The sequence below is a fragment of the Vanellus vanellus genome (assembly GCF_965231255.1).
Source record: "Vanellus vanellus genome assembly, chromosome: 16".
Classification (NCBI taxonomy): Eukaryota; Metazoa; Chordata; class Aves; order Charadriiformes; family Charadriidae; genus Vanellus; species Vanellus vanellus.
In genome coordinates, this window is record NC_138921.1 from 17,151,887 (window position 1) to 17,165,482 (window position 13,596).

Genomic DNA, 13,596 nt, shown 5'->3' on the forward strand with positions numbered 1-13,596 from the left:
TCAATTAGAACACAGAACAGGTAGAAAAAAGTAAAAATAATAGAAAAATAGTTCTGAAATTGACTTCAAGAGGCCATCTATGTAATCCTGTTGTGCAAGGGTATCATCACCACAGCCTGAACTGTATTTAACAGAAGTTTGTTCAACCTCTTGAACTTGCTTGGCTGGTGTTTAGGCAATTGAAAATTGGAAGAAGCAATTACTTCTGCTTCTTCCAAAATTCCTTTTTGATTGGAAAACATACCATGCAGGAGCTCTTCTACCTTCCTCACTTGTACCAGCAATTCCAGGAAAAAAGTAATACGTGTCAGAGGAACAGAATTTGTATTCCTGAATTGCAGTTCTGTATCTGTTTTCACGGCAAGTTACTCCCGACAGAGTCATTATAGAAGGTTTAAAGAAAAGTTATCCTGTGATCTTAGAGATGGAGCACTGATGTGTTTAATTAGAATGCAATGCAGCAACCCTAGACTGAGATATTGCCCAACATGATTAATCTCCCTGTTGGAATGGCTACAGCAAAATAGAGGGGGCTAACAGGGCTGTCATTTAATGGCTGTGTCCACCCTCTTTTCTCCACATGCCTGAAGAGGTATTCTCCTTCACCATATGCTGGACTATCACTGGCAGCTGTGGACGGCGTAGGTACCAGCTCAATAGAAGACAATCTTAATTCATCATCTTCTCTATTAGCCATTACCCTTGTTCGTTTCAAAATCAAGGTCAGTTTTACTTAGCATATTTATCTTTCAGAATAGCGTCAATATTCCAAGTGCTACTGGTTATTCAGCATCAACTACTATTCAGTTACATAAAAACTAGACTCTTCACAGGATTCTTATTTCCCAGCCACGTTTATAATCATATTCAATCAAACTAATTCAAAAGTTATCTTAATCAATCCTTTGAAGTGCATCAGTCAGCTCTCCCAGTTCACGCACAGTTATAACAATAACATAAATCTAGGCTTGAAAATATATTTCCTTGATTTTTATTTTTCACAACATCTTGAAGAGATATTTGACTATAAAAGATATCCAAAGCATATCTGGAAAGCAGACTGCAGGTTAACCTACAGCTGCCTAAAGTTTATTGGCAATATCTTGAAAGCTGTCACTTTCTGTAGTTTTAAGAGACCCGTAATGAAGGTTTAGCCACAAACCATTAGGCACCAGAACGCACCGCCCATACGCTCCTCAATCATTACAGGCAGTAAATTGTGTGCTGAATGCATAGGTCCCGGCCCACTTCCCAGCCAGGCACTGAAATTAACAACTTTCAGTTACAAAATCTCCTCCCTATCTTAGGCAGACTAGCTCGTTCCAAAAATTGTACACCTCATACAGATGCAAACTATCTACATTACGCATTTGCTTTTGGTAGCATATGTTTGGACTTGACGGTCTTTAAAGGTCCTTTCCCACCCAAACCATCCTATGATTCTGTGATTCTACATCACGACAAGCGTGGAATATAGCCGCGAAGCTCGCAGAGGAGTGAGTTCTGTACTGCTGTGAGTGACAGGAATTTCATACTAGCCTTCCGCTGGTTCTCAGTATTGACCATGCCTGCAACATGTGTCAGAGGCCTCCTGGCTGGCTATTAAACGTGCTGTGCGTGCACTATAGGCATTGTTGGAATGTAAATAGTTCTCACATGGTTACGTTATTTCTGATACAGGCCTGTCTATACCACTGACTATTACTGAAAAGTACTACTAAGCCCTACTTGTGTCTCCCAGCGCCTGCCAAAAAGCTGCAAGCCACACCGGCTCCATTTCAGCCCTTCCATTTGTAACACATCTAATGAGCAGATGGTTAATTTTTGTGAGGGGGGAATAAAAAACAAGAAAACTTTTGTTGGTGCAAGTGCTTGGGAGTGCTTTAGTTTTAAAAAGCCAGTTGTTTTGGACAACTGCTTGAATTCTTGAATGCAAATTTAGCTTTCTGTACGTTACTAGAGAAAAATTCATATCCTGTATTTGTTTTCAAGTAAAATAAAAGCCTGCTAGATATTGTCAGATGTTTTTAGATATTTAGCAGTTGGGAAATATTCCAAGGGTAACAACATTTTCTTGTGCCTGCTTCCTGTGTATTACCAGCCATAAAGTCCTTGTACCTCTCGATCACAAAGGGTATGTGTTTTTCCATCTTTATTATTGCCACCTCATTAAAAGGCAGTAGATGAAGTTCCCACACAACTGCAAGTACCTCATCTTCAGAGCGAGTTTCTCAAATACAGTCTTGGACTGGACCTGAAGGCTGCACAATACGTGACGTGTGAACATTTGAACAGTGCTGCTGTTCACTTCTGTAGTTTCTTCTAAGAGAAGAAACTAGACCTATCGAGTATACTGGTTCCCAATGACAATCTTTTCTCCTTTCAGCTGGCGAGGGCAGGCTTTCATTCAGACACTGCGGGGCTGGGGTGTTCGCCAAAGGAAGGGAAGTAAGTAGGTAGCAAACTTTCTCTACGTCGCACTGTTAGGGTTTTGGGGGGTTGCAGCAATATGTAGACATTCGCAGAAGCACCTGAAGTAAAACATGAACACCACCTTATTTATCTTTACTGGGATAAAATGCAAAAAAAAAAGCTAAATGAACAAAAGCGCCCCTTGGGAAGCCTCGGCGTTCAAAAGACTAGCTAGCTCACCACACTTACCCTACTGGAAAAAACTGTCTTCATTTCTCAGATTAATAGAATGAAGGTCAAGTTGCTTCTTTCTCTTCTACAGTGTGATTTTATAAAACATGAATTCACAGAAGCTACAGTAAATTTTTAATTAGTGAAATACAGATGGTTATTTTCATACAAATTTTAAATTTCCCTATTTTATTAAGCACCAAAAGCAACACAATGCGCAACATATTTACAAATGCATAAATATATATATAGCTCCAGAAATGATTTATCACTGTACTTAACAGTACTGAGCACTCCAAATCGCCAACAATAAAAATTACTTTTCAGTGATTTTTTTGTCTAGTTTAAGCACAGTTTTGTGTGAGGAGACAGGAGGAAGAAGAAAACAAAGGATTAGCATTTAGGAAGAGAAATTGTGCAAGAGCATAAGAGACAATGGATGTTTCTGAGCCAGAACTGAGTTGCTGTTTTGGATCATTAACTAATAGCTCCAATGCTAACTACCCCTCTCTATGCGGACTTCAGAATCAGTATCGTTCTTCAACGCAGCCCAAGTGTGAGACAAAGCAGAAAAAATGTGGGAGGGCATGAAGTCATACAGGCAGCCGATTTCTTTTTTATTCTCTGGAACATGAATTTAGGCTCTTTAAAAAGCTATGTTTACTACACACACTCCTCTTATTCACATTCCTTTTCTACTGCATTCCCTATTCTGTTACAGCTTTCCAAAGCCTTAATGATTGTACGTTGCAATACCAAACATTTCCCTCTGCAGTGAAGCGCACATATTTTCTGCTTTTAAAGCTAGGAGGGTTCAGTGCTATAGTTGTCCTTTCCCAAACAGTTACAGAATCCATTATTTCTAGGCACACTTTTATAGTGCAACCAAATCCAAGCAGCTGACATTTTTTATTTAGTACCCATGGGCTATACTCATGAAAAATTTACTCCCTGAAATACAGTTGCATGCATTTCATATCCACCATACTCGTGATAAAATGTAATTTCCTTGAACACACTGGTAACAATGGTAACTCAACGAAATGTACCGACATAAAATAAACATGAGTGCGCAGCACATCTGAATTCTCCAGAGTGAGACTACTAGCCCACGTTCCTAGCAAAGATTTAAATGTAAGAGGCCCTGAAGCTTGACACACATCTCTAAAGGCATGGGAGAGGATTCAGGGAAACTGTCATTAAAATAAATTGCTATTAGTGACTACAAACCTCTGATAACACTATGGCTCACTGCAGGAGAACTATCAGAGGCAAAAACAAGATGCCCAAGCAATGAAAAACAAAAGATAATCAAGAAGCTCACATGTATTCCTGTGTGATAACTGAGGGAGGCTAAAGGTTACATTTACAATGGAATCTAATATTAGATTGTTTGTTTTCCAATTCCTATGCGTCTGATAAAAGAAAAGCAAAGGAGGACCATTATTTTTTATTTTGGACCAATGAAGACTGAATTATGATCCAAGAAACAATAACAAGAAAATAAAAGTAAGAGAATCTGTCCAGAATTCTTGTCCTGAATTGTTCCGCAAGTCCAACCGAGCGACGCCGGCAGGACCCGTCACGCGCTGCCCAACTCACGGGGGAGCTGTCCAGCAAGACACAACCTGAAAGTTACCATGATAACACTAAGAAAAACACATTTTATGAGTTTTCACACAACACTTAGAAAAATTGTGAAACTAAATTCTACTAAGTCTTATGGTTCTACAGGACAAACGGGCTCAGAAATTATCCAGTTCTTGAGGAGAAGCCCATCAATGATAAGGAAAATACAACAGGTCAGATGCAAGCCTCTAGGTCAGAGAGCCCCTGCACCACTTTGGCAGCTATCAAGTAGAAATGTTTGCTAGAAACATGTTCACCCGCACATCCCATTCCCTTAAACATCTCATACCCGTCAGTGTTTAAACTACATTATGCAGCCATTCAGTCTGATCCCACATGGCGGTTCTTATGGAAGAAGAGTTGATACTCACCATCTACTAGCTGAGGGGAACAGGGCATTCAAAGAGACAGAAGGCGGCTTTTTCCATTCTTCATTGACTACGCTATACTATACTGGAAGAGTTGTTCACGCTATTACCATTATTTATTCTTTTTTAAACAGAATAAAAATTGAAGATGACAAAATAAATCCTGTGGAGAGGAGTTCAGATTGAACTGATAACAGTATTGACAATCACGCTTCTTGTATTCTCAGCATGATTTTAAACAGACCTTTCTGCTAGCTGTGCCTAGTCTTGCTATGATCATACAAAGGCCTACTGCCTCGCAGTCAGAATAATCACGAAGGACTGCTTTTCAAACAGACACACTCTGTGTGTGCTATAAGAGCAAAATGTCTTGTTTGCCTTCTAGTTTGTTTTACAACCCTCATTTTGGGTCTGTCTCTAGCACCTGAAAGACACAGCACAACTTCAGCTATGCACCAAACAGCAGTATAAGAAAGGTCAACAAAGAAGTTAAGAATGTTCAGTAAGCTGAGATGTATTGGGCATTCCACGCTATACAAGAATTTTACATAAAGATATGGCCATAAGCACTCATTGCAGAGGTTCATAACAAAAATATTAATATTAGCAGGAATTTGATATGAATAGAAACACACACACATAAAAGCTTTGGGAGAAACAGGAGAACAAGGGGCAAAAGAATAGCACAGAGGAACAAGGAAAAACACCATTTGCTGTTACTTCTAGCAGTAATATTGAGGAATGTGTTGTATTATGTTACGACCACAAGGTCTATACTCTAACCAAACCACCGCACAGATGACTTACCAGCCCAAGACCCCATACTTTAACAACACGAGGATAACAACAAATTTGCAGCACATCACATATGCCATTCCTTCTCCTATTAGCCCCCAGGAAATCAGACATATATTTCACACAAACATGGAAACCAGACAAAGAAAGCAATTTTGCCTAAGATGTATGGAAAATGAAGCAAGTAAGAGTTTGAAGCAAAGGACTACACCATAACAACTATTGACTTCTAAAGCATATAAAGAGATCTATCCAAAGACTTGTTCATTGCTGCCAATTGAGAGGGACCCATGAGACATAGTAAGGACATAGTAAGGACTAGACAGCCAGCATCCTTGTCCTCCCTGTCGCACAAAAGTGATGCTGGACAGACTACTTGGATACGTGTGTCTTAGTGCTTGCGAGTATGCACGTTTATAAAATGATCTTGCTTAAATATTTTGTATATTAACTTACATTCCCCTTTCTGCTAGATCTTGCACCGGTTTTTGTGTTTTGTTTGTGAAGGACAAAAACCTGCAAGCAGATAGCCACAATGAGTAAAATACAGACTACATAACCCATGGCAAAAATTAAATCTCCCTTTTCACTCTGAAAAAGGATGGAAAATTATGGCCAAAGTATGTATTCAATGCAGTGTTTCAAGAAATTTCCTTTCCACTTCACATGCGAGATGAACTTCTATTAACAGAGGCTTCATCAAAGTACATTCTCTCTCTGTTAGCATGCAGAATAACTAGGGCTTGGTATACATTTTTGAAGAAGTCTATTAAAAATGCATTATAAATCCATAAATTTAACATTTGTCCAAATAAAAAATAGGTTTTCCACTAGGGGAAGCAACCAGAGGTCTGTCTTAACACATGACTGCACTGTATTAGTTCTAACACATGAAAAACTAAGGGAAAAGTTTTCAGTTACAGTCCTATCAAGCACATTGAACAGGACTCTTACCAATGCCTAATGTAAGACTAAGAAAATCCATCAGATAGACAGTTTGGTGAGAATATTCTCAAATACTGGCACGCTAACAAAAAGGATGCCTTTATTATACTTTTTTATATACATCAATATTAATATGATCTATTATTTCTATGAGCTGGCTCCTCAACAGCTTTAGAATGAAAAACGCAATACAGGAATTTTCATACCACTGCCAACTTCTGGAAAAGTCATCAGAAATTATAAAAGTAACTGCACTGAAGATCTTAAAAATCTTATATTTCATGTTTGGGATCTTATGATAGACTTCTAACATCTTCTAGAGAAATTCAGTTATTTGACTTCCAGGATGCAAACTTGACATTCCAAAATGAAGGGAAGAAGGAAAGAGTTCAAAACCAACTTAAATCCAGAAAATAAAATCAAAACTAGAGTATCTATTCACTATATGACAGAAACAACAGTATTGTTCAACTTTTTTTTTAACTTCGGAGGTAAATTCTCTATTAGCAGATAACAGCCAAACTATTAGTAATTTATTTCTGATGTTCCATATGACAGAAGGGGCTCAAAGGAGAAACCACGTACAAAGAGGCTTGTGGCGAAAGGGGTACGTCACCTGCTGTATCTAAAAGTTCAGACAGGGGGCTGCGACCTTCGCACTCCCAGAAACAAATGGAGAGCAGTGACTTTGAGAGCAATGGATTTATAGATATAATAAGAATTGCTGCAAATTTCTTCCCCCTTTTCATTAGTTTGAACTGTCATCATGCTTTTGACTCAGAAAATGCCTATGCTCGGTGCAGCAATTAGCTCAGTGCTGCATTTCGTACCTTTGCATTATGACGTACACTTCACATCCTACTTGGCTACAGGGAAGCGCGATGGTAGGAGTAACGTTACCTGGATAAACCCCTGGTGTGTGCTGAAAGGCCAGTAAGGCAAAACTGTTAAGCCAAGCACATACCTTCAGTTGTTATGTAGCTCTCAGCAAGCCCCACCGCTAATTAATCAGGTTTTCTTGATCTTGGCACAGTGCAGTATACTGTGTAAATGGTATACTTCAGTGTTTCCTACTGACTTGTTACAATGTCAAGGCAATTTTCAGCTTTCTCCATTTTTATTATTTTCTCTTGTGTACTTGTTCTCCCAAACTCTCCGTTTCATTTAATTTCTCAGAGACTGGTTGAGGCTGCAGGTCTGTGATGTCCAGACGTGCCATGATGTATCAGGCGGTATACTCAAACAAGAGATGCAGCTTTCCGAGGACATTCCTGTCTCCTACAGAAGAATCCAGGTCCAGCATCCTGGAATCCCCTCCTGTTCTTTACTGCCATACAGCCACCTATCGGTAGCTCTCAAAAAATAGGAGGTCTCACTGCAGTCCTTTTAACCCCCAATGTCTAAGACACTCTCCCTTGTGCTGCTCAAATTCCAATCCTCGGGCAGCCAGAACTACATCACAAATTCAGAGAGTCGGTATAAATGCAGGATGCTAAACACCTAACAAAAATAGGACTATTTGCTGCAGAACGAAACCAAAAATATCTGAGGAACAGTTGTTTGCAATTTTCTTAATCAAAGCAGTAAGTAACATAAATGTAGCAAAAGGAAGAATAAATGGGAACAAGGGGCTTACAGACACTATGTTAACAAAAAATAGAGCAAATAGTAAAAATGCAAATAAAAACAAATGTGTATTTAAAGCAAACCATTCTAGAAAGGACATATAAGACAGAGCTGCTCTTCTTCCATTGCTCTGCATCAGTGATACACATTACAATCTCAGGGAGACTGATTTATTGGCACTCTCATGCCAGCCATATCCAGTCTGATGTCAAAGAAAAAGAAAAGGCAGTATGGACTTTGAAAAAAAAATAATTAAATACCTCTTAGAAACAGCTAAGAAATGTGAATATCTATATAAAACTTAAATTAGATACTAGTCACTACTGTTGAAATACCCAAGCACAGAGCGCCCTCTCATGTGTGCTTTGTTCATTATAATTCTTCACAATTCCTCAACTTCAGACTGTGAGTCACCATTATGATAATATTAAGAAAGAAATTAATCTCCAAGGTGAGGAAACTCAATCCTTGTATGCTGAGGAAAAAAAAAAAAGAGGAATAAAGATCTCATTTTTAAGAATAAGCAAATTGAAAAAGAAACCACTGGTGAGCTGAAAGCTGATCGGAAAAGTCATCTGGCAACAAACTCCGCAGGGTTTGGGGAGGTGAGAAAAAGAAGCAACAACACATTCTAAGGTTTAAATCTAAAACTACTGGGTACAAAATCCAGTATTGTGTAAGTAGATACAGACAATCTACATGTCTTAAAAAGATATCCAGTGGCTATGTGCTTGACTCTCAACGAGCAGGTAACAAGACACTTTTTCTTAACTACCACCCTCACAGATCAAGCTTCATTTCTGAAATTCAGAATTATTTCTGCATTTGTGCATTGGGTAGTCAGATATGTGAGGAATAAGAAGCACACCACCATTCATACACAGTAGTATAACTAGTTCCAGCAGGAAGAAAACTGTGGAGTAAAAAACTATCACCTTCAAGAAGAGGAATTTACATTACAGCATTTAGACTAAGTAGAAGAATTGCGGTTCAGTTCCATAAAAGAAAATTTTAAGTTGTTTTCTTCCATATACAAACAGGTTCCAGAAAATGCAGAAAGGAATAATGAAACCCTACAGTAAATGCTTGGAAATTTTGTGTTGATTTGTTACATGTTAAGACTCAAGTACCTCTGTGAGGTTTTCAAATTTTAAGGCAGTAAGCAGATTTCTTAGAAAGGGGCAGTTTTTCCTGTATATTTGTCTCAGAAAGACAGAAAGACGACCACTACATGGGAAAAGATGGGCTTTTTTAGGATGACGTAACTATAGTGTCATCCATCCGTCACCCTCACCCCTGCCCTGCTCCCATGTTGTACTGCTGCTGCTCTAGGACTTTAAGGGTTTAGGCAAATTAGCACCTATACAGCTTATCCACACAACAGCTTTTCCCTAGCAACACCATAGCCATCACTTCTGGTGCAGACAACGCAATGGAATACTTCTCCAGTGAACTTAAGTGTTAGGGAAAATGTTAACTCTGTAAAGCTGTCAAAATACTACATGATGCTCATTATTTAAATACCTAATTAGAAAAACACCTGACAGAAAAGGATGATCCCATGACTAGGACCTGGGTTAAACTTAGTATTTCACAGACTCCCCCCCGGACCTTTGCAAAATTGCTTCAAGCATGTCCAGCTACCCCAGGTCCAGAACCAAGAGCAATATAGCCCCATCAATGCGACGTAACGCTCAAGGCCAGGTACACTAGCTCAGGTTCCAGCACGGCAGTCACGCAGCCGCGCCGCGTTCAGATCCACGCTAGCAAGACCACGTTACATGGACGCAACAACATGGCTCGGCACTAACACAAGTTATCACTGAACAACAGAACAATTACTCTCCCTCTCTCTATTCCCAACTGGTGAAATGAGAACAGAACTACCCCACCCACTTTACAGACAGTAAGAATGTGTTATATGAAATGCAGGGAAGAAATAATGGACGCATCCTACTCTAAAGGGTACACAAACTGGCCATTGCATTCAAGAGTATTATCGGAAAGCAGCACTACGGAAGAGGGAGGGTACAGAAAGCTGAGACAACTGCTGTCCCTTAATCACAATAAACAACATGCACTATTAATTTGGAGATCTACCTCAACATGGACCAAAAAGAAAGAAAGATAAAAAGTAAGTAAAACTGTTTTAATATAAGTAAATAGACAAAGATACAGAACATTCTTCCGACACTGGATTAGTGATGCTCACTTTGGTACACGGTCCAGCTTGACTCTACCAGAAAAAAGAAAAAAAAAATTACTTGAAGAGGAGAAAAGGGAAGGGATGAGAAGAAGGCACTGAAACAACAGCAGCAAAAAAAAAAAAAAAAAAAACTAGCAAGAAAATCTTTCTATAATAAGAATAAAAGATTAAAATGTATCTGGAGTTCTGTAACCATTTCTGGGCTCCCCGATACAAGAGAGGGATTAAGGGATCGGTCACACGAGCAGAAGTGAAGACATCTTCAGTTGTTTAACCTGGAGAAGGGAAAGTTTTGGTGGAGTGGGGTCTCACTAACGTGTACAAACGCCCAATGTGGGACAATAAAAGAACAGAACCAGGGTCTTCTCAGTGGTGTCCAGTGAGCAGACAAGAGGCAACGGGCACAAATTGCAATACAAGAAATTCCATTTAAACATAAGAAAAAACTTTGGGGTGAGGGTGGTCAAACACTGGAACAGGTTGCCCAGAGAGGTTGTGGAGTCTCCATACTTGGAGATATTCAAAACCCAACCAGACAATGTCTTGGACAACCTGCTCTAGCTGACCCTGCTTTCAGCAGCAGGGGCTGCGCTATGTGAAGTCCCATCCAACTTCAACTATGCCGTGATTCTGTGAGATGAGAAGATAGAAACAAATGCACGAATCTCAGGATAACGTAACACAGCAAGTTCTAGCAAAGCCAAAAAAATCCATTAAACAGTTTTATGCCTGAAAAACTGGAATGCATCTTTCTGCAAATTAAAGACAGATTGTAAGCCTGAGGACAGGACTGGAAAGTTCCCTGCTCATCAAATTAAAAACAAGAGGCCTATTCATGAAAAAAGTTACGTGGTCAAGTCACATTCTTTGCTCAGAAGTTTTACGTGCAACTGCGGGAGGGCACTCTGCTTGCGACTCATTGAGAAACTTCCAGGCTCTGACGGGCTGCTACAGCACACGAAGGGTCCGTTCACAAAGATACGAGGCCGTCAGGAGGAGTACAAGAGGACGAGCAAATGTCCCCTTCCCTTGTAGAGGACGGGTCACGTGACTAACAGCTGGAGTCACTTAACAAAATACCAGAGAAGCTATTTTGTTGAATTCCCCTACAGTTACATGACAACATCGAAACCCTCCCGCACTTCAATACCCGAAGGGCTCACGGCTCAGAATCCCCCCCTCCTTTCTGTTCTTTCCGATTCCTTCTCCATCTACGTATACAAAGCCTCATTTTCAAATGAAGTGGAGGACATACACAAAGATCATACGAGAAATTTGCGCCTGATGAAAAGTGGTAGCGATCCGCCCTGGTTACTTTTAGGTTACGTAGGCACAGGGCATTCCTTTTGCATCAACTAAGTTCTCTATTCACCTTTTCTCTAAAAGGTGTTGCAGCTCAAAAGCAGTTTGATATGAAAAAGCGTCCCTGATTTAAGAACTAACATTTTTACCTGCTCTGCGGCTTAAACAGTTGCACACAATCACAGACCACTGTGGCACCCCCGTCTTCAAATCTGTGAGCCACCTCGGCTCCCTCTCCATCAGTGGCCTACTGTGCCCAAACACCAGTGCCTGCGGCGTCAAGGAGCACAGCCTCACCCAGCCGTTCAGGCAGCGCCTTGCTGCTCACACAGAACAAAGAAATAAAGTAAAATCCAGGTACGTCACAGAGTGACGACAACATTCATCTGTGTGGCTCTTGCTTCCATGTTAGACCTGGGTTGCGAATGTCCTGTTAGCCAACTGCATCCAGGTCTGACAAAGTCATTTCATCTCCTGTTAACGAACAGCTTCTCTGCCAGGAGATTAAGACCATAAATTAACGCCAAAACCCAGTTAATTATTCTCACCCAAATGCTGCCTGCTCTTTCCCAAAGACCAAATATTAGATTAAAGGAGGTTACTTAGTTCTTAAACAGAATTCCACTAGGCATAGTCCACCTTTACAGTCATACTTAGGGATTAGCACTCAAAGACCAGAGGTTTTTCTCCTCACAATACCTGAGGGGGGGCTGGGAAGCATAGTCTTAGTATTTTTGAGCTCAGGTGGTACGAAACGCTTGCCAAACACCTGAAAGCAGTACAGAAGTTAACCATGGTACGTAACAAGACAAACACAGCCACTACAAGCTACACAAAGAAGCAAAACGGCACGGTTGCTTATTAGAATGAAGGAAATCCAGCACATTTCTTAATTTGGTCCAGGTTCAATTAAGTCCTGTTTTTTGCACAATGCTCAGCAAGAATTTGGGAGGGTTGTTTTGGTTTGTTTGTTTTGTACTGTTTGTTGGGTTGTTAAAGTCACCAGACCTCTTGTCACGGGCCTGGTCAAACTGTTCCTGCCCGTGAAGGAGCCTGTTTCCCCATGCAGTCAAAACTATTACCTAGATACTGCTAAGTGAGTTACCTTGCCATGGAAGTATTTCAAATTGAATGTGATAGCTTGCTCAGATCACTTTTGGCTTTCCTTTTGTATGTAAAAAGATCTTATATCCATCAGAGGAGGCTGCTCACTACCTGCCTCATTTCACTACGCAATCTCTCAGGTAAACTCAAAATAAATTAAACATCACCTGTTTAACAGAAATTTGGATTTTACAAGCTCCATAATGAGGGATTTCTAATTAACTTGTATACAGACTACACTTAAAACCCTACAAAATAAATATGTCTGTATACCATTTACAGCTGTCTGACAACCTACTTCCACTCGAGTACTAAAATACTAAAACAAACTCCAATTCAAAAAATAAAAATTAAAAATCCCACCTTGTTTTAAAATAGCGCTTGATCAATTTACGAAAGAGGCGATTTAGACTATTGTCTAAATGGGACTGGATTAAGTTATTGGATGTGCTCCTTTTCAGTCCCATCCCACCTTTGCACTCAGTATTCAGAAACCAAGCTCCAAAGCAAGTTCCTCAGCTATGACAGCTACCTCTTTGGCGTCTTCCCTTTCTTTGGGCTAAACAGAATAATACACATTTCTACAGAAAATAAAACCTGCAAACACAAAGTTAAAAGCTCGGTGCCCTTCATATGTCAAAACAGAATCATTACTGAAGATGTTCCCTCAATCTCCATTTCTGTACCAGGACCCAGTGGACCAAATCACCCCACTCATCTCTCACAGTGACTTGTTGATAATCCAGAACTAATGTGTCCTATGCACCAGTAGAGTCTTTCATCAGTTCAACTGCACAGACACATTTGAAGAGAGTTTTTAAAACTTGGCAGGATTTTATTAGCAACTAACACGAGAATGTCTCTTGACATCAAACAGCAGAAGGTGTTCTATCACTGGGATTTTCTTTCTGATTCAAGAAGAGACAGCAGGCTAAAAAGAAAACTCCAATCAAAAGAACAGTAAAAGTACAGTTTCAA

General features: G+C 39.9%; 1 protein-coding gene across 2 annotated transcripts in view; it reads right to left on the reverse strand.

Annotated features, from left to right (window-relative positions):
• TTC28 (tetratricopeptide repeat domain 28) overlaps window positions 1–13,596 on the reverse strand; it is a gene marked incomplete at its 5' end in the record, with an annotated part of 188,830 nt that overhangs the window by 151,442 nt on the left and 23,792 nt on the right. The gene's annotated exons all lie outside the window — the stretch shown is intronic.